Source organism: Pongo abelii, chromosome 4 (assembly GCF_028885655.2).
Source record: "Pongo abelii isolate AG06213 chromosome 4, NHGRI_mPonAbe1-v2.0_pri, whole genome shotgun sequence".
NCBI classification, from domain to species: Eukaryota; Metazoa; Chordata; class Mammalia; order Primates; family Hominidae; genus Pongo; species Pongo abelii.
The window spans coordinates 17,574,407-17,593,973 of NC_071989.2; the positions used below are offsets into that span (position 1 = coordinate 17,574,407).

At 43.6% G+C, this 19,567-nt stretch overlaps 1 long non-coding RNA gene across 2 annotated transcripts in view; it reads left to right on the plus strand.

Moving 5' to 3' along the window:
- Window positions 1-18,924, plus strand: part of LOC129059339 (uncharacterized) — a 35,759-nt gene extending 16,835 nt beyond the window's left edge. The window contains exons 4-6 of one of the 2 annotated variants that reach the window (XR_010139926.1): window positions 2,414-2,531; window positions 5,539-5,670; window positions 18,502-18,924. This is a non-coding gene — a long non-coding RNA (uncharacterized LOC129059339). Of the gene's footprint in view, window positions 1-2,413; window positions 2,532-5,538; window positions 5,671-14,136; window positions 15,713-18,501 lie in introns of those variants that run through there. The other variant, XR_008525156.2, reaches the window with a different exon arrangement.
- Window positions 18,925-19,567: the final 643 nt, after the last annotated feature.

Here is a 19,567-nt window from a genome sequence, read left to right on the forward strand (position 1 = left end):
AGTGAATCTTTGATAAGACACCCCTCCATGAAAAACAATTTTGTCTTCTTAGTGCTTCTAGAGACCTGCCATCATTTCTATGATGGCAAAATTATCTACCTAGTTATTTGTCAGTCTTTTTCCTCTCTCCAAATGCCTTTGGAGTTGTATCCCCAGTAATTTAGTGGATACTAAATACATGTTGCTATGTGAATATTACATGAAATGTTTTAACAGCTCAAAAAATGGAAGATAAACTTTTTTTTTTTTTTTTCCTGAGATAGAGTCTTGATCTGTTGCCCAGGCTGTAGTGCAGTGGTGAGATCTCAGCTCACAGCTCACTGCAATTTCTACCTACTGGGGTCAAGCGATTCTCCTGCCTCAGCCTCCTGAGTAGCTGGGACTACAGGCATGTGCCACCATGCCTGGCTGATTTTTATATTTTTAGTAGAGATGGGGTTTCCCCATGTTGGCCAGGCTGCTCTCAAACTCCTGACCTCAGGTGATCCACCCACCTCGGTCCCAAAGCGCTGGGATTATAGGTGTGAGCCACCGCACCTGGCCTAAGAAACATTTTTGAATTAGAGAGTGTTCTTGGCTAGACTCTGTGGCTCATGCCTGTAATCCCAGCACTTTGGGAGGCCAAAGAGGCAGGATTGCTTGAGCCCAGGAATTCAAGACCAGCCTGGGCAACATGGCAAGACCCTGTCCATACAAAAGATTTTAAAAATTAGCTGAGTGTGGTGGTGCGTGTCTATGGTCCCAACTACTGGAAGCTGAGGCAGAAGGGTCACTTGAGCCTGGGAAGTTGAGGCTGCAGTGAGCCATGTTTGTGCCACTGTACTCCAGCCTGGGTGACAGAGCAAGACTCTGTCTTAAAAAAAAAAAAAAAAAGAGAGAGAGAGAGTGTTTCATACAATTGTAGGTTTTTATTTCAATAAAATAATCATGCATTATGATATGACGTGGACTCAGGGATCTTAACACCAGCCTTAGGATTCTGTATTACAATTTGGAAATTACTAGGGATTTGTCAATGACTACTGTTTGAAATTTACATGGTGATAAAGGACATTATTTTACTACCTGCAAGTATAAGAGTCAACATTAACCATGAAAGTTATTTTCTCCTTACGAAAATATAAAAGTCAAAATTAGCCATAAAAGTTATTTCCAAAGCATTTCCTTTTGAACGTGCAAGGAATGCTGACTATTCAACAAACAGTAGTTGCATAAAGAAGATTTTTGGTCCCATGATCTGGCTGAAGCTTTGCACAAACAGCTGCTTATCTCATGAATGGAATTTCCTGTTAATATTCTTGCAGGCTAATTGTTCATCAAAAGTACAACAAATGTCAACAAACATCAGAAACGTGTTACATCTTAATATTTAAGAGACAGCAGAAATAGTTCAGATGTTTAACTTGGTTGAGCTTAAAAGGCAAGAGTGCAATCTTTAGCTCTTGTCACAAACTAGTCTTGACGGGATTAATGCTATTCACATAAACCATTTGTTTTAAATGCCCTCTTTCGTGTTAATTTACAACAACATATGGCTTAAGATAGCACAGGATAAGGGAAGAAACAAAACTGTAACTTCAAATAGTACAGTTGAAAGCACCTTTGTTCTGAATGGATTTCATAGACTTTTCATCCCAACTACATATGGAAATAAATTTTCTTAGAATAAAAATGCTTCAAATGGACTCTTAGGCTGGGCGTAGTGGCTCACGCCTGTAATCCCAGCCCTTTGGGAGGCCGAGGCAGGAGGATCACTTAAGGTCAGGAGATCAAGACCATCCTGGCCAACATAGTGAAACTCCGTCTCTACTGAAAATACAGAAATTAGCTGGGCATGGTGGTGCATGCCTGTAATCCCAGCTACTTGGGAGGCTGAGGCAGGAGAATCGCTTGAACCCAGGAGGTGGGGGTTGCAGAGAGCTGAGATCACACCACCACACTCCAGCTTGGGTGACAGAGCAAGACTCCATATAAAAAAAAAAAAAAAAGAAAAAAGAAAAAAGACTCTTAAATCCCATGGCAGCAACCACAAAGACATCCACTTGTTTCAGTGAGAGGTGGGTTTCCTAGGGTGGAGGTCCCAGAATTAGGAAGTAATATCACCAGACCACCAGGGTTCTATCAGAGGTGAAATTTAGAATCAGTAGAAACTTCCTGAAACACAGACAACAGATTTTTTTTTAAAGCATTTCCAGGTTTTTGTCTTTTTTTCTCTCAGTGAAAGTAGCATTTTGCACTGAGGTGTCAATTCAGGAACTGTTTCAGGAAGGTGCTCAGGGAAGATATTTTAGTACAACACTCCGGCCTCCTTCATAATACTAATCACGCCCTATTTTCCTTTCCTTAGGCCTAACAAACTCAGAGTGCTGAAACACTGGAAGCCAGCTACAGGTCTTTTTCCTTTCTCTTCCAGATGGTTTGCATCTTGTTCCTCTTTCAGACACAGGTGAAAATGGAAGTTTCTAGAAACTGGAGTTTGCTTCTCATCTTGTTGGCATCTTCCCCTGGGGAGAGGGATAATACCTTCACAGGTACTGGGAGCCACTTTTTGGCTTATAAGGAGGGAAGTTTAGTTAGCCCCACCTCTGCCGTCTTGTCTATTCCTGTACGGTTTTAGGCAGGAAATGTCTCCACTGGATATTTGTGTTTAGTCTTTTTTTTTTTTTTTGAGAGAGAGTCTGGCTCTGTTTCCCGGGCTGGAATGCAGTGGCACGATCTCAGCTCACTGCAGCCTCCGCCTCCTGGGTTCAAGTGATTCTCCTGCCTTAGCCTCCTGAGTAGCTGGGACTACAGGCACGTGCCACTATGGCTGGCTAATGTTTGTATTTTTTTTGGTAGAGATGGGGTTTTGCCATGTTGGCCAGGCTGGTCTTGAACTCCTGGCCTCAAGTGATTTACCAGCCTCGGCCTCCCAAAGTGCTTGGGATTATAGGTGCAAGCCACTCACCCAGCCCTGGCTAATTTTTTTAAAAAGTTTTTTTGTAGGTTGGATACAGTGGCTCAATCCTGTAATTCCAGCACTTTGGGAGGCAGAGGCAAGAGGAACACTTGAGACCAGGGGTTTGAGACCAGCCTGGGTAACAGGGTGAAACCCTGTCTTTACTAAAAATACAAAACATCTTGGATCTCTTGAGCTTGGGAGGTCGAGGCTACGGTGAGCTGTTATCATGTCGCTGCACTCTGGCCTGGGTGGCAGAATGAGACCCAGTCTCAAAAAAAAAAAAAAAAACACACACACACACACACACACACACACACACGTGTAGAGACAGGGTTTTGCCATGTTGCCCAGGCTGTCTCGAACTCCTGGGGCTCAAGCACTCTGCTCACCTCAGCCTCCCAAAGTGCTGGGATTACAAGTATAAGCCACCATGCCTGGCCTGTTTAGTTTTTTTTGTTTTTTGTTTTTTTGAGACGGAGTCTCGCTTTGTTGCCAGGCTGGAGTGCAGTGGCGCAATCTTGGCTCACTGCAGCCTCTGCCTCCTGGGTTCAAGCAATTCTCCTGCCTCAGCCTCCTGAGTAGCTGGGATTACAGGCGCCTGCCACTATGCTCGGCTAATTTTTTTGTATTTTTAGTAGAGACGGGGTTTCACCACATTGGCAGGATGATCTTGATCTCCTGACCTCGTGATCCACCCGCCGCGGCCTCCCAAAGTGCTGAGATTACAGGCGTGAGCCACCGCGCCCGGCCCTGGTTAGTTTTAAGAACCCCCAATTCTGTGATGATTAAGTACTCATAAACCACCACTACCCTCTTCCCACCCCGGACAAAAGTAAGACAAGTGACTGAACGTGGAGGATGGCATTAGCTACAGGTTACTGTCTGTCAGTCATGCTCTGTGTTTACACATAGTGCTTTTATTATTCAATATAGCTGCATTTTCTGGAGTAATAACAAAGTCTTGTCAATCTGCGATACAGTCGTAATATATGTTCATGAGTTTAAAAAACATTTAGTGAGCGTCCTTCCTCATGTGCTCTGCTATAAGGGAGGCACAGGGTGAGTAAGAGGTTTTTGCTGCCCGCAATGTACTTGAAATAGAAAGATGACATAAGGAAGGCGTTGGCAAACTATGGCCCAAGGGCTAGATCTCAGGAGACCACCTGTTTCTACAGGCCCTGCTAGCTAAGGATATAAAGGGTTACAAACCAGAAGAGAGTATGCAGCAGCAATTTATATGATCTGCAAAGCTAAAATATTCACCGTCTGGCTCCTGACGACCAAAGTTTGCCAACCCTTGACACAAGGACTGTAAAGCAAGGTAGACTATTTCAGGATCCCTATCAGGAGTGGCTAAAAGGCCACTGGAGTGCAGAGGAGAGAAACACTACTCTCAATGCATGGGATCACAGAAACTTCTGTGGATGGAGGGAGTGGGCCATAAAGGAAAGGAAAGGTGTGTTTCAGTGAAAGGATATGGAACAGAAGCCGTTCCTGGGCGAGGGAAACAGTAAAAAGAGCAAATGACCAACTGAGTGCTTCACCGCACACTGGGATGCCCTGGAAAGCTCTTAAAATGTATTCACAGTCGGGTGCCGTGGCTCATGCCTGTAATCCCAGCACTTTGGGAGGCAGAGACGGGTGGATCGCCTGAGGTCAGGAGTTCGAGACCAGCCTGGCCAACATAGTGAAACCCTGTCTCTACTAAAAATACAAAAAATTAGCTGGGTGTGGTGATGGGTGCCTGTAATCCCAGCTACTCGGGAGGCTGAGGCAGAAGAATTGAACCCGGGAGGCAGAGGTTGCAGTGAGCCGAGATTGTGCCATTGTACTCCAGCCTGGGCAACAAGAGTGAAGCTCTGTCTCAAAATTAAAAAAAAAAAAAAAAAGTAAATAAAATAAAATAAAATGTATTCATGTTGGTCGGGCATGGTGGCTCACACCTGTAATCCCAGAACTTAGGGAAGCCAAGGCAGGAGAATCGCTTGAGGCCAGGAGTTCCAGACCAACCTGGGCAGCATAGAGAGACCCCATCTCTACAAAAAATTTAAAAAATTAGTCCAGTATGGTGGTGTGTGCCTGTGGTCCTAGCTACACAGGAGGCTGAGGTGAGAGGGCTGACTGTGCCCAGGAGTGTGAGGCTGCAGTGAGAGTCTTCCTGGGCAACAAAGCAAGACCTTATCTCTAAAAAAAAAATAAAATAGAATAAAATATATTCATGCCAAATCCTAAAATTGAAAACAATGGAAACAAATCCACCTAGCTGTATACCAAGTTGGAAACATAGCCACACAGAGAAATAATTATTTCAAGTGACTTTTGACCTCAGTGCTCTGACTAGACACCCCTCATAGGAAATATTGTGAAAGTAAAAAGAAATGCAAAGAAATCTTAAGCTTTCCTCAGTAGTTTTATTAGGAGTTGTAAGGCTGGCATTGTAATTTTGATATAAAAGAAAAGAAATACAAATAAAAAAAAAAGATGTGAAGAAGGTCAAATTTTAATTGGAAGTATTGGTACGAATCTGTAATTTCAGTGTATGCATAGCTCCTAGTCTTGATTTAAAGTGTTTATCTGTGCATGTATTCCTAATCAAGGAACCTAGAGGTGATGGTGTCCAGTAGCCATGAGATAACCTGCTGCCCAGAATGGGTTTCTGAAGGCTATTAAAAGGAACCAGATCTCTCGGAGAATGGCTGATCCTAGGCTTGATTCAAGGAAAGTTCAAGGTGAGAATGGGAATCTTACCGTGCCAGAAAGCAAAAAAGTGTCAAAAGCCAATGAAGTCATGTTGAAAGGTTAAGGACTAGCTTGACAGCCTTCCCACCAGGGAAGAATTTTAGAAGAATTTGAGCATTATTAAGAATGATAAGTGTTAGTGATTGTAAAATGTGGAGTAAATAAAAATACCTACGTCTGTAGCTATAAAAAAGAAAGGAAGAATGAGAAAAAGAGGAGGTCTGGAAGTGACTACTGTAAAACTCTTTCCTCTAGAAATGGGTAACGAGGTGGAAAAATTAGCATTTACTCTGCCTTTATAAACCAATCAGTGGTTCATCTCAAGTTGATGAGGAAATGCTTTTCATCATGGGAGAATGCCAGCTAAGAAATATAAAGGATGACAGAATTTAAAAACAATTATTCAACTCTCATATGCTGTGGGGAGAAACACAAGATGGTCCAGCCACTGTGAAAAAGAATTTAGCAGTTTCTTGTGAAGTTAAACACACATTTACTGAACAACTTAGTGATTCTACTTCTAAGTATTTACCCGAGTGAAATGAAAACTTTAGTTCACACAAAGGCCTGGAAGAGAATGTTTCTACAACTTTATCTGGAATTGCTCCAAACTGAACACAACCCATCTGTCCTTCAATTTGGGACTGAATAAACAAGCTGGAATACAATGGAACACAATGGAATATGGTTCAGTAATAAAAAGGAAAAAACTGCTGATGCATAGAACAACATGGAGGGATCTCAAATGCATTGTGCTAAGTGGAAAAAAAAAAAAACAGACTCAAAATGCTGTACAATGTATAATTCCAGGTGTGTGACGTTCTGGAAAAAGCAAATCTAACAGGACAGAAAAAAGATCAGTGGCTGCCAGGGGCTGGGGCTGGGCGAGAGTTGACATGGAGGAATTTGGAGGGGATAGTGGAACTGCTCTGTATCTTTTTTTTTTTTTTTGAGATGGAGTCTTGCTCTGTTGCCAGGCTGGAGTGCAGTGGCACGATCTTGCTCACTGCAACCTCTGCCTCCCAGGTTCAAGTGATTCCCTTGCCTCAGCCTCCCAAGTAGCTGAGGCTACAGGTGTGCGCCACCACTCCTGGCTAATTTTTTGTATTTTAGTAGAGACAGGGTTTCACCATGTTGACCGGGATGCTCTCGATCTCCTGACCTCGTGATCTGCCCACCTTGGCCTCCCAAAGTGCTGGGATTACAGGCGTCAGTCACCTGCTCTATATCCTAATGGTTGTGGTGGTTACATGGTTGTCAAGACCTGAATAACTACAGAATAGAGGGTGAATTTTTACTGCCATGTAAGTTATTTCTTAATAGAAAAGTAAAAATATGACCTTTTTTTCCATTTCCAACCAAATAATTATTTCAGACAAAGTCATCAATGGGTGGCAAAACTACTAGGTGAAATTTCATTGGGGAAACAGTATATTCATGTGCTAGACTATCACAGGTTCCGGGCTAATTGCAAATAAAAAAACATATTGTAATGGAAAGATACGATGGCCATTCCTTTCATCAAGGGATTAAGTTCAGCATCAGTAATAGTATGACAAATGGACAACATGTACTATCTGATGTGATGGGAAGTATCTATCTCCTATGAATTGTACTTGCCTCAAATGCTTAATCTGAATATAAATTCACTAGACTTAAACTTCAGTTTACAGGACCAAGTGGGAAAACACACACAAGTTAAATGCCACCATGAAGAGATAGTCAGACCAAGATAGATTGTCGACTATTCTATAAAAGAGCTGTCGGCCTGGGCGTGGTGGCTCATGCCTGTAATCCTAGCATTTTGGGAGGCCGAGGTGGGCGGATCACAAGGTCAGGAGATTAAGACCATCCTGGCTAACATGGTGAAACCCCGTCTCTACTAAAAATACAGAAATTAGCTGGGCATGGTGGCGGATGCCTGTAGTCCCAGCTACTCGGGAGGCTGAGGCAGGAGAATCACTTGAACCTGAGAGGCAGAGGTTGCAGTGAGCCGAGATCTCACCACTGAACTCCAGCCTGGCAACAGAGCAGGACTCTGTCCAAAAAAAAAAAAAAAAAAAAAAAAGGCTGGCCTGTTTAAAAAGTCAAAATAAGTAAATAAGAAGATGGGGTGCGGTGGCTCATGCCTGTTATCCCAGCACTTTGGGAGGCTGAGGCGGGCGGATCACCTGAGGTCAGGAGTTTGAGACCAGCCTGGTCAATGTGGTGAAACTCCGTCTCTACTAAAAATAAAAAAGTAGTCGGGTGTGGTGGTGCATGCCTGTAATCTCTTCTCTTATTGTTAAATAGTTGCGTGCTTAAACTTAGGGGTCAAACGTCATGTCTGCAAATTATTTTCAAATAGTTCAGTTGTATCTGTCTTCTATCTATCTATCTATCTATCTATCTATCTATCTATCTATCTATCATCTATCTACTTACCCATCTAGTGTATTGCAAAATATTCACAATTATAATGGATCTACAGATTTGCATGTATTATTTGTCCAGTTCTTGATATTAAAAATTTTTATAACGAAAACTAGGGAAAAAAATTAATACCAGATGCCACTCCAGACTAAATAAATCAGGATGTACTGGGGACAGGACCTAAGCTGCAGCACTTTTAAAAAGATCTCCAGATGCGTTTAAAAAAAAAAAAAAAAACATAAAATGACCATTTTATTTGGCTCCTTGATTCTGTTGGTTGAGAATTGAGACAGGGCAAATAGGTGATGATTTGTCTTTGTTCCACGATGTCTGGGGCCTCAGTTGGGGTGTGGTGGTGCCTGGGGTCTGGGGTCATCTTGGATGTATCTTCACACACATGTCCGGCAGTTGAGCCTGGCTGCTGGCTGGAACCTTAGCTGGGCTGTTGGCCAGAACACCTCCCTGTGGCCTCTGCATGAGGTCTCCCTGCAGAGCCTCCTGGTGATTTTAATGTGAAGTCAGAATTTTCCCAAACTTGAACAATCATTAGAATTACCTGAAGCATTTATTAAAATTCAGATTTCCTGGCTGGGTGTCATGGCTTATGCCTGTAATGCCAGCACTTTGGGAGGCCGAGGCGGGTGGATCACCTGAGGTCAGGAGTTCAAGACCAGCCTGGCCAACATAGTGAAACCCCGTCTCTACTAAATATATAAAAATTAGCCAGTCTTGGTAGCGGGCGCCTGTAGTCCCAGGTACTCAGGAGGCTGAGGCAGGAGAATCGCTTGAACCCTGGAGGCAGAGGTTGCAGTGAACTGAGATCGCGCCACTGTACTCCAGCCTGGGTGACAGAGTGAGACTGTATCTCAAAAAAAAAAAAAAAAAAAAAAACCAGATTTGCTGATATCTTTTCTGGGTCTGGGGTGAAGCCTATTAAAGTTAAAACTCACCAAAATGTTTCTAAGAGAAAGGGAAGTTTGAAAAGCGTTGACCTTAGGGCGTCAGCCCCGCAGTTCTTTTAAGGTTCCAGATCTGTCCAGACATCATGTACCAACTACCATAGAAAATGGGAAATGTCACATAATGCTGTTCTATTTCTGAAACTTTGTCCCAGACTATTCCTTTGATTTGTAGTTTATCTTGCTGCCTACAGCTTTGTCTTTTCCTTTGCTATGAATATGATTCTCCTAAGGTTATTTATGTGGGTCTTGCTGCTGTAGTTAAAACACTTGTCTCACTTGACTATGCCTTTGGAACTTCCTTAGGCAAGACATGATTTTTTCTTTTTCCTTTTTTTTTTTTTTTTTTTTTTTTGAGATAGAGTCTCACCTTGCTGCCCAGGCTGGAATGCAGTGGTGTAATCTCCACTCAGTGCAACCTCCGCCTCCCAGGTTCAAGTGATTGTCCTGCCTCAGCCTCCCAAGTAGCTGGGGTTACACGTTCTTGCCACTGTGCCTGGCTAATTTTTGTATTTTTAGTAGAGACGGGGTTTCACCATGTTGGCCAGGCTGGTCTTGAACTCCTGACCTCAAGTGATCTGCCCGCCTCGGCCTCCCAAAGTGCTGGGATTATAGGCGCGAGCCACCGCACTAGGCCAAGACATGATTTTCTAGGCATAGAAATTAAGATAGTTTTGAGGTAAAATGGGAGAGAAAAAAAGAAGCTAGGTCATATCAGTTCTTGAATGCCAAGCTGGGGAGTTTGACCTTAAGTCAATATGCGGTGGTAATTCAGAGAGGATTGATCATGAATTCGAAAGGATCAGAGATGTACATTCAGAAAGGTAATCAGGAGCAGTGAAAGCCTAGAGGCAGGGAGAAAAGACTAGGGCCTAGGAGAAAAGTTATGGAGCATTTACCAAGATGGCACCAATCTCAATATTAAGGAGAAGATGGATCTGGGACACGTTGTTTAAACATCCCTTACAGACCAGACCGTCATCACATTCCTTGGCATCGTGTTGGTTTATAAAATAAAATGAATCAACATTTTAAGAAGAAAGATGACACTGCTAATTTCTAAGCTCCACTCTGACTCGGTTCTGGGCTCGTCAGTGTGTATTTGAGGTGATCAAATGAGATGAGACTCTGTGCTTGCATTGTTTCCTTTTTAGCCAACAGGACTCAAGCTAAGCTAAGCTTTGGATCTGTGGACATTTTCCTCAGTAGTGTGATTCCCCAGCCAACTGAGCCTCCTGTCATAACCTAAAGCCAAGAAGGACCTTCTGTCCCCAGATTAGAACCACAGAGATGGACTGTCTTCTGGGGAGGTTCCCACCGGTATCTGTTAAGTGATTACCTAGATATATGGGTGTGTTTTTTTTTTTTTTTTTCTGAGACGAAGTCTCACTCTGTCGCCCAGACTAGAGTGCAGTGGCACGATCTCGGCTCACTGCAGCCTCCGCCTTCTGGGTTCCAGTGATTCTCCTGCCTCAGCCTCCCAAGTAGCTGGGATCACAGGCACACGCCAGCACACCAGGCTAATTTTTGTATTTTTAGTAGAGATGGGTTTCACCGTGTTGGCCAGGCTGGTCTCAAATTCCTGACCTCAGGTGATCCACCCACCTCGGCCTCCCAAAGTGCTGGGATTACAGGGGTGAGCCACTGCTCCTGGCTGGGTGTTTATTTATGTATTTGTTGTAAAGTTTTACCTACATTTAATGGAGGTATAGTTTCTGCTAGTTATTTAGAAATAAAGAGCAACTTCTAGATGAATCCAGGACACGTCATCAAATTACAGCCCACAGCTGAATAAGGCCAATGCCTGCTTTTGTAAAAAAAAAAAAAAAAAAAAAAGGCTTTACTGGATATAGCTGTGCTCATTCTCATTCTCACTTATGGTCTATAGCTGCTTTCAAACTACAAAGGCAGAGTGGAGTTGTTGCAATGAAGGCTGTACAGCCTGCAAAGCCAGAAATGTTTACTATCTTGTCCTTTATGGAAAACATTTGCTGACCCCTGACCAGGAGACTGGCTTTCTCATCAACTGATGGTGTGGTCTCCTGCATGTTGATGATGCTGAAGGACAATGAGAGGATTGAAAACTTCTTTATCCATCTTCTTTTACGTCTTGAAAGTCCAGTTGGGAGAGACTTGGAAATTTAAATTCTCCTTTTTGTGTGTTTTCTTTGAAGTTCTTATTCTTCTTTTAAGGGAACAGTTAGTAGATTTTTCTATTTGGCAGAACTACAGTCAGGTCTCATCTGTGATTTGCAGCAGTTAAATCCATGGGCTCTGGAGGCAGATTGCTCATATTCACATCTTCACAACTTACTCCCCGTATAACCTTGGGCAAGTTATTTGACTGCTCTGTGCTTCAGCCCCAGCTGTACTAGTAGAACCTGCTGTCTATGGTTCTTGGATTAAATGAGTTAATGCATGAAATGAGCAGGACAGTAAATAGCTGGTGTACAGTCAATATTCTGTAAACATTAGCTCTTATTAGTATTGATTTGATATAGGGTCATCTACAGCCAGCATTCTTAGATGAAAGTGCTAGCATTCCTCTTGTCAATGATGACTTATGCTTTAGGCGGGAGGAAAAAATCTGTTGTGTGTTGTCTGAAATCGGAGAGCCCTGAAATCAGACAACAGATTTCACTTCTTCCAAGTGTTTCTTAAAGTGTCCTCTCTGGACTAGCAGAATCATCATTCCCTGGGAAATTGTTAGAAACGTAAATCATCAGGTCCTGTCCAAGAGTTACTGAATCAGGGACTCTAGGGATAGGAACTAGCAGGTGGTGTGCTGGTAAAGATTTAACCAGCTCTCCAGAAAGCACATACCCTCAAGTTGCTGATTCCAGTGGTTTAAATTCTCACACTATGACTGATTGTAAGATATCAACCTGCTGTTATTGACTGTGGAGTTGGGAAGAGGTGTGCACAAGAAGCTCTCCTGAGCTGAGAGGAGGAGCCGGCTCCAGCACACCGCTGGCCCAGCCATCTGTGCTTCAATAAGCATTGAGCCTGTGGATCCCCAAAGAGCATGCTCACCTCGAGTCCTGAGAAGAGAGTGCAGCAGAATCTGGACTTTGGCACTAGAATTTCTGGGTGCAAATTCAACTCCACCACTTCCTGACCTTGAGCAAATGCCTGACATATAGTTAAGCATAACTGCACATTGGTTGTTATTATTATTGCTCCAAATGCACATTTGCCACAGCCAACCAACACCTTCTCAAATACTAGGAGGAGCTCTAAGACTTTTACTGCTCCCCGGGGCCCCTAGGGAAGTGTGTGAGGCTGCATTTTGCAGTCAGATCTATAGTACTACCCCAAGGGCTTTGGTGTGTTGTATATTGTGCTTCACGGTGAGTATGTATAGTGGAAAATGGTTTTTATTCTCTCATTTTGTATGTCAATAGTAAAAATAGGCAACATCAACAGGGGCATTTACAGAGTCTTATTCTCAGGCTGGGTTGGGGTCCAGGATATAGGCAGGGTGGAGGCTCATTTTTGCACTTTAGTAACAGGAACTACCTAACTTTAAGAGGGGAGAGGGCGTCTAACAAATTATTATTATTATTATTTTGAGATGGAGTCTCACTCTGTTGCCAGGCTAGAGTGCAGTGGCATGATCTTGGCTCACTGCAACTTCTGCCTCCTGGGTTCCAGTGATTCTCCTGTCTCCGCCTCCCAAGTAGCTGGGACTACAGGCGCCCACCACCACTCCTGGCTAATTTTTTGTATTTTTAGTAGAGACGGGGTTTCACTATGTTAGCCAGGATGGTCTTGATCTCCTGACCTCATGATCCACCTGCCTCGGCCTCCCAAAGTGCTGGGATGACAGGTGTGAGCCACCGTGCCCAGCCAACAAATTCTTATAATTCCAATTTCCACCACAATAAAATAGCTAGACTGTGTGTGTCAGGGTGCCTCGCGGAGAGAGGCCAGGAGGGTCAACATGAAATCTAACGAGGCTTCTTAAACCCTGCTGAGCTTCTCACCCAATGGCCACACTCACACCCACAGTTCTGATCTCACCAGTGTCTATGCTGGTCTTCCCTCCTGTGTCTCCTTCATTGTTGATTACCAACCCAGCAGCCACTCCTCCTTCTTCCTTGTGAACACAGCCCTGATTTTGTTCAGACACCATGAGAAAATGTGCTCAGGGAAGGTTTACCCTCATCCAGCTGCGGGAGTGGGCTCTGATTCCAGCACTGTCTGACAGACCTTCCTGGATGATGGAAACGGTCTAGAGCTGCACTGCCCATTATGGAGACCACTGGCCCCACGTGGCTACTGAGCACCTGAAATGTGGCTCGATTGACTGGGCAACTGAATTTAATTTAATTTTTATTTTGTTTTGAGCTGGAGCCTCGCTCTGTCACCCAGGCTGGAGTAGAGTGGCACTATCTTGGCTCACTGCAACCTCTGCTTTCTGGGTTCAAGCGATTCTCCTGCCTCAGCCTCCTGAGTAGCTGCGATTACCGGCATGCACCACCACACCTGGCTGATTTTTGTGTTTTTAGTAGAGACGGAGTTTCACCAAGTTGGCTAGGCTGGTCTCAAACTCCTGACCTCAGGGGATCCACCCGCCTCAGCCTCCAAAAGTGCCAGGATTACAGGCATGAGCCACCACGCCCAGCCTAAATTTTAAATTTTATTTAATTTTAATTTAAATCTAAATTGCTTTATGTGGTTAGGAGCTACCACGGGAGATAGCACAGAGGCTCTAAACCATGATAATTTCACTCTCCTTTGCCAGGTATTGGCTCAGACATCACTGCGTGGCCCAATCCTGACCTATAGGCTCTGACAAAGGCATGAGGTCTGGGAAGGAGTTTTCTCTCTGCTAAAGGAGAGAGATGCCCAAGAGAGGCCCGTGTCATTCTTATCCCTTGCCTTGTCCCCTCCAGCACTTTCCTTCCTGTCCTGCATACTGTCATGTGTGGTGTGAAAGCCTGCTGCTTTGGGAATGATCTTTTGACAATGAGGGAATGATAAAAATAAATAAGATAGACAAGAACTAACACTCATAGTGCTTAATACATGCCAGCCTCTCCTTAAGCAGTTTATAAGTATTAACTAATTTAATTCTAACAGCAACTCTGGAAGGAGAACTACCGTTCTCTCCAATTGACAGAGGAGGGAGCCGAGGCTCAGTGAAGTTCAGTAATTTGTGGGAAGTTTCACAGACAAGAAGCACCAAAGCTGGGATTTGAACTCAGGGAGACCCATGGCAGAGGCTGTACTCCTCACTGTTGCGACATACTGCCTTTCTAGAACCAGAATTGCAGAGAAGCTGCATAACCCTGGAGCTATAAATCCCTAGACTTCTTGCTGCATGAGATAAACACACATGGTTCTGTTTGAAGTCACTATCAGTTGGATCTCCTGTGAGTTGCAGCCTCAGACATCCTGAGTGATACCAGTGTCTTTGAATGTGTCTCCTTCAACCTGGGTACCCGACTACAGGAGCCCACTGAATCATTCCTCTATCAGGGGCTGATTCACTGCAGACATGGGTTAGGAAACCATCACAACGTCAAAGAGAAACAATCCATCCAAGGCGGGGGAACGCCGATGTGGCAACACCCAGTGCTGACACCCACAGGAGGATCCCATCTGGGACCCACCCCAGAGCTCACAGCAAAGCTCAGCTCATTAGCATCTGCCTGTTATCTCTGATTCTGAAAAATAACGTCTGTCCAAAGGCATTGTGAGAAGGAGAAGTTCAAAGGCACAGGGAAGCTTGAAAGCCATCTCTAGAAGCCTGTGGCACATACCTGTAATGTTTCAGCCCTCATTATTCATTATGTTCTCATCGTGTAGTCAGCGTCTGGGTTTCCCCAGTGCCCCAAATTCTCTCTTTGGTGACTAAGAATTTAGGATGACTTGCCATTGGATTTCACCAAGTAGGGTGTTCATCTTTCCAGGCTTAAGAAAATTTGGAAACATACAAATGCTTAATCCTTTCAATCAGAGGCAAACATGGGCTCAATGGAATAATGCTGAGGACCACCTGTCCAAGGTAGTGTGACACACTTTATATTGGGGACATAGCAGGCTCTCATTAGAGGGCAGTTGCAGGGATTGCCCATAACTGTCCTTCTTCCTTCCTTGCGCCAGGGTGGCCCTTTCTTTCTCCCAGCTTCCCACTACCCTTCTCCCTCCCCGACCCTGGAATTCCCTTCTTACCACATCCCCAGATTAAGTAGGGCCTAGGCTGCAATGGCACGATGAATGGGGTCATCTAAGAGGAAGGAAGCACAAATCTACATGGCAGAGGGTCCCAGGGCCCACCTCTTGCCACAGTCTTCATTTACCCCTTCACTCACTCAACAAAGAAATATTGAGCACCTACTGCGTACAGCACTGGAGAGAGAAGTAGAAAAACTTTTTTTTTTTAGATGGAGTGTCACTCTGTCACCCAGGTTGGAGTGCAGTGGCACAACCTCGACTCACTGCAACCTCCACCTCCCAGGCTTGAGCAATCCTCCCACTTCAGCTTCCTGAGTAGCTGGGACCTCAGGCACACACCACCACGCTGGGCTAATTTTTTGTATTTTGGGTAGAGATGGTTTCACCATGTTGTCCAGGCTGGTCTTGAACTCCTGAACTCAGGAGATTCACTCACCTTGGCCTCCCAAAGTGCTGGGATTACAGGTGTGAGCCACCACGCCAGGCTGAAAAACTCTTCCTGGAAGAAAATGCAGACTGTTTGAGTATCCTTCTGGGGTTTTATTTCTTAATCTTATTTCAGTATTTGCTATATTCAAAGAGCCAGCATTATCTTTAGATCAAAGCTAGGAGACAAATAAGTTAGGCATCATTGTCCCATTTTTCATGGGAGAACATGAAGACTGATGTCAAGCAACTTTTTCTTGGGATGTGAGTAACGGGTAGACTCAAGCCTCAAACTCACGTCTTCTGACTCATTTATTTTCTGCTGACATGCCTCACCCCAGAGGCTGGCCTGGGCAGGACCAACCACTGCAGGCGTTCACACTGCTCTGAAGTGGATTCTCCAAAGTTCTTTTCACCCAAGCCCCCTCATTGTGGGGAGAGGAGGGGTTCACTGGCAGCCCCCTGCATGATCCCGCTGGTTAGTCTTTGAAGTAAAAAGCCTTGAGATCAAAGGAAATATTTTGTTGAACTCAGCTATTCGTCCTTGATCTGCTAAAAACCTTAATTTAATTAGCAATATAAACTTTGTAAAGACTTCACTTTCTCAACTTGGTTCAACTTATACCTTTCTTTTATTTGGAAGTGAATAAGGAAGAAATAAGGAAGAAACAAATAAGAAAGAAAAAGTATCTAAAATATCTCACATAAGACATGGACTATGCAACACTTCTGTCTCATGAGTATTTTTCAGTGGTATTGACCTAAATGTTTATACTGATCCTCCAATGAGTAATAAGTTATAGTGGGAAATATTTTGGACAGAATTGTCTAGTTGTGCTCTAAAAAGGCAAACTTCCCAGATTCCTTGATGTTTGAAATCATCGCATTTTAAGAAGGAGGGTACTAGCATAATGACATATTTCTTAAGTCAGGTGGTTTATATATGTTTAAAGAATTCAATTCTTACGGGAATCTGTGACATAGGTATTCTTTATAGTTTTCAAAAGAAAGCAACCAACAGTCTCATGGTTGCCCTGTTTAGAAGCATGGAGCAAAGATTTCAATCCACACTGGCAGACGCCAAGCCCTACTCTGTGTTAATAGTTCACTGTGCTTGTAGAGCCGCCTTTATTTATTATTATTATTATTTTTTAAGATGGGGTCTTGCTATGTTGCCCAGGCTGGTCTTGAACTCCTTGGCTTAAGCCGTTCTCCCATCTCAACTTCCTGGGTAGCTGAGACTACAGGTGAGTGCCACTGCACCCGGCTGGAGCTGCCTTTAGAACTTCAAAAATCATCTGGCCTACTTTTTTCCCTTATGTCAGGGCAGAAGAAAATGAGGCCCCGGAACTTAAAGTACCTGTGCATTCCTGATGGAACAGAGAAAAAACTCAGGCCACTAACTCTCCAGACGGTGGTCTTTTCCCTTGCGCTTTTGTAGATGGTCAAGAAAGAGAAAGTTTGTCCCAGGTGGATGCAGGCTACTTCCAGGGCCCTTGAAAAAACTCATATTAGGTTGGTGCAAAGTAATTACCTTATGTAATTACTAATGCAGGTGTGTTTGTGTGCGTGTGTGAGAAAGCTGTGCATCCGCCTCTGTGTGTCTGCATTCATTTCAGACAAACATCTGCCCTAAGCATTTGTTCTAAGGAGGATTCCACGTGGAAGTCGGGAAGCCGCTGGCCAAGATTTCAGGCCCTGATCGATGTCATGCCAAACCTATGTTTGCTGTTATGTAGACGTGGTCAGTATTTTGGGGCAGTCATTTGAGTTCATCAAATCCCACAATGGGAGGTTTCAAATGACTCTGGTTATAAATGACATGGCTAGATGGGGAGCTAAAATTGGCTGCCACTGCCTGCGTTTTCTCCTTTCACTTTTCACCTGCTAACAGAAAACAGAAGACGCTGGCAAGTGACTGTATGATTGTTAATACTGATGATATAAATTCACTTTTTCTCCACTGGTCCTTGTGCTTCAAAAAAGAAAGAAAGGCCAGGCACAGTGGCTCATACCTCTAATCCCAACGCTTTGGGAGGCTGAGGTGGGAGGATTGCTTGAATCCAGGAGTTTGAGGTTAAAGTGAGCTGTGATTGCACCACTGCACTCCAGCTTGGGCAACAGAGCAAGACCCTGTCTCATAAAAAAAAAAAAAAAAAAAAAAAAAAAAAGGGAAGAAAAGAAAAAGAAAGAAAGGAAAAGAAAAGAAAAGAAAGGAAGGGAGGAAGAAAGTCACGCTATACTTGAGAAATTCTCAACAGATAAACCAATGTCTCCTCCCACCTCAAGAACAGGCCAGTGCTGACTTCCTCTAGAATTATCTCCATTGATTCACACCCTAAGATGATCTCCCATGATGAGCTTTTCTTTAAACAATCTGAAATGTAAACTTCCATGGCTTGTCTGGAGTTTTCAGAAATCAAATGTTATTTCCACTACCCCTCCCCCATCTCCCGCCACTCCTGCCACCACCAGCATTTCTTTAGCTGGGAAGTTTTTAAGCTTCTTACTGGAAGTTGCTGCCATGTGGTTAAAATCCCCAACAAGTAAAATGTGAGCTTGGCATCAATAATCAGTTTTGTTTTAGAGTCACATTCATAATAGTAAGTTGCAATGAGACAGACTCCTTTTTAACTAGGCTTCTAGTGATTTCCCTGAAATCTAATTGAAATTTTGAATCTAGGAAGAATTTCATAAAACCAATTGTATGTAATTTGGACTGAGAACTGTTTTAACTCGAGTTCCAAAGTAAGAAGAAATATGGAGGAACATGCTCCAAATCTTGTGCAACCCATTTTAATGTATTCTTTTCTTTCTTCTTTTTATTTATTTTTTTTAAAGATGGGGTCTTGCTCTGTTGCACAGGCTGGAGTGCAGTGGCACAATCATGGCTCACTGTAGCCTTGAACTCCTGGGCTCCAGTGATCCTTCTGCCTCAGCTTCCTGGGAATGCAGACACCTTCCAGCAAGCCTGCCTAATGTAAAAAATTTTTATGAAGATAGGATCTCACTATGTTGCCCAGGTGGGTCTCAAACTCCTGGTCTTAAGCAATCCTCCAGCGTTGGCCTCCCAAAGCTCTGGGATTATAGATAGGAGCCACCAGGCCTAGCCCTTTTCTTTTCTTTTCTCTTTTCTTCTTTTATTTTTGTCTTCCCTTCCCTTCTTTCCCCTCTTTCCCTCCCTCTCTCCTTTCTTCCTTTCCTTCCTTCCTTCATCATCCACCAAATATAGTGGCTAAAATGAGTTGACAATTGTCGAATGTTGAGGCAAGGTGAGGGTGTACAGGGCATCATTGTTCTTTTCTCTATATTTTTGCATGTTTGAAACTTTCCATAATAAAAAAGGAAAAATGGATCAGTGGCCAAGAGAAACGATCCTGGCTTGAGTATTGGGCTGTTCTTAGCTTGAAAGAACCATTGCAGAAAACTCAACAGAAGCAGAAATTACATACAGTTCAAACTCATTTTCCTAGGAGGCTTTTTTTTTTTTTAAGAAGTATTTTGCTGGAACCTAAAAACCACACTCCCAAACTGTTTCAACATGATCCCTGCTGGCAGGAGTCAGAGATGGCTGGTGTACAAGACGGTTGAGAAAGCCCATGACATACAGTTAGTGGCTGGTTGAGATAGTTTCCAAATATAAATAAACGGTTGGAGGACTAGAAAAATAGGCAGAAAGCAGTGATTCTGACATTAGTCACATGGCTGCCATACATGACCTACTTTACCTGAGAACTAAAAATAATAGTTTTAGGTTCTTCCACATTACAGTTCCTACATGTCTTGCTGCTTGTGGGGGAACTCCTTGCCTGGCTTCTTCAAATAAGCAGAATGTACAACCATGCTTAGAGCAGACTGCTCTCTATTTCAGATTTTCCAGGGGAAAAGAGGAATGTACATTAGGCAG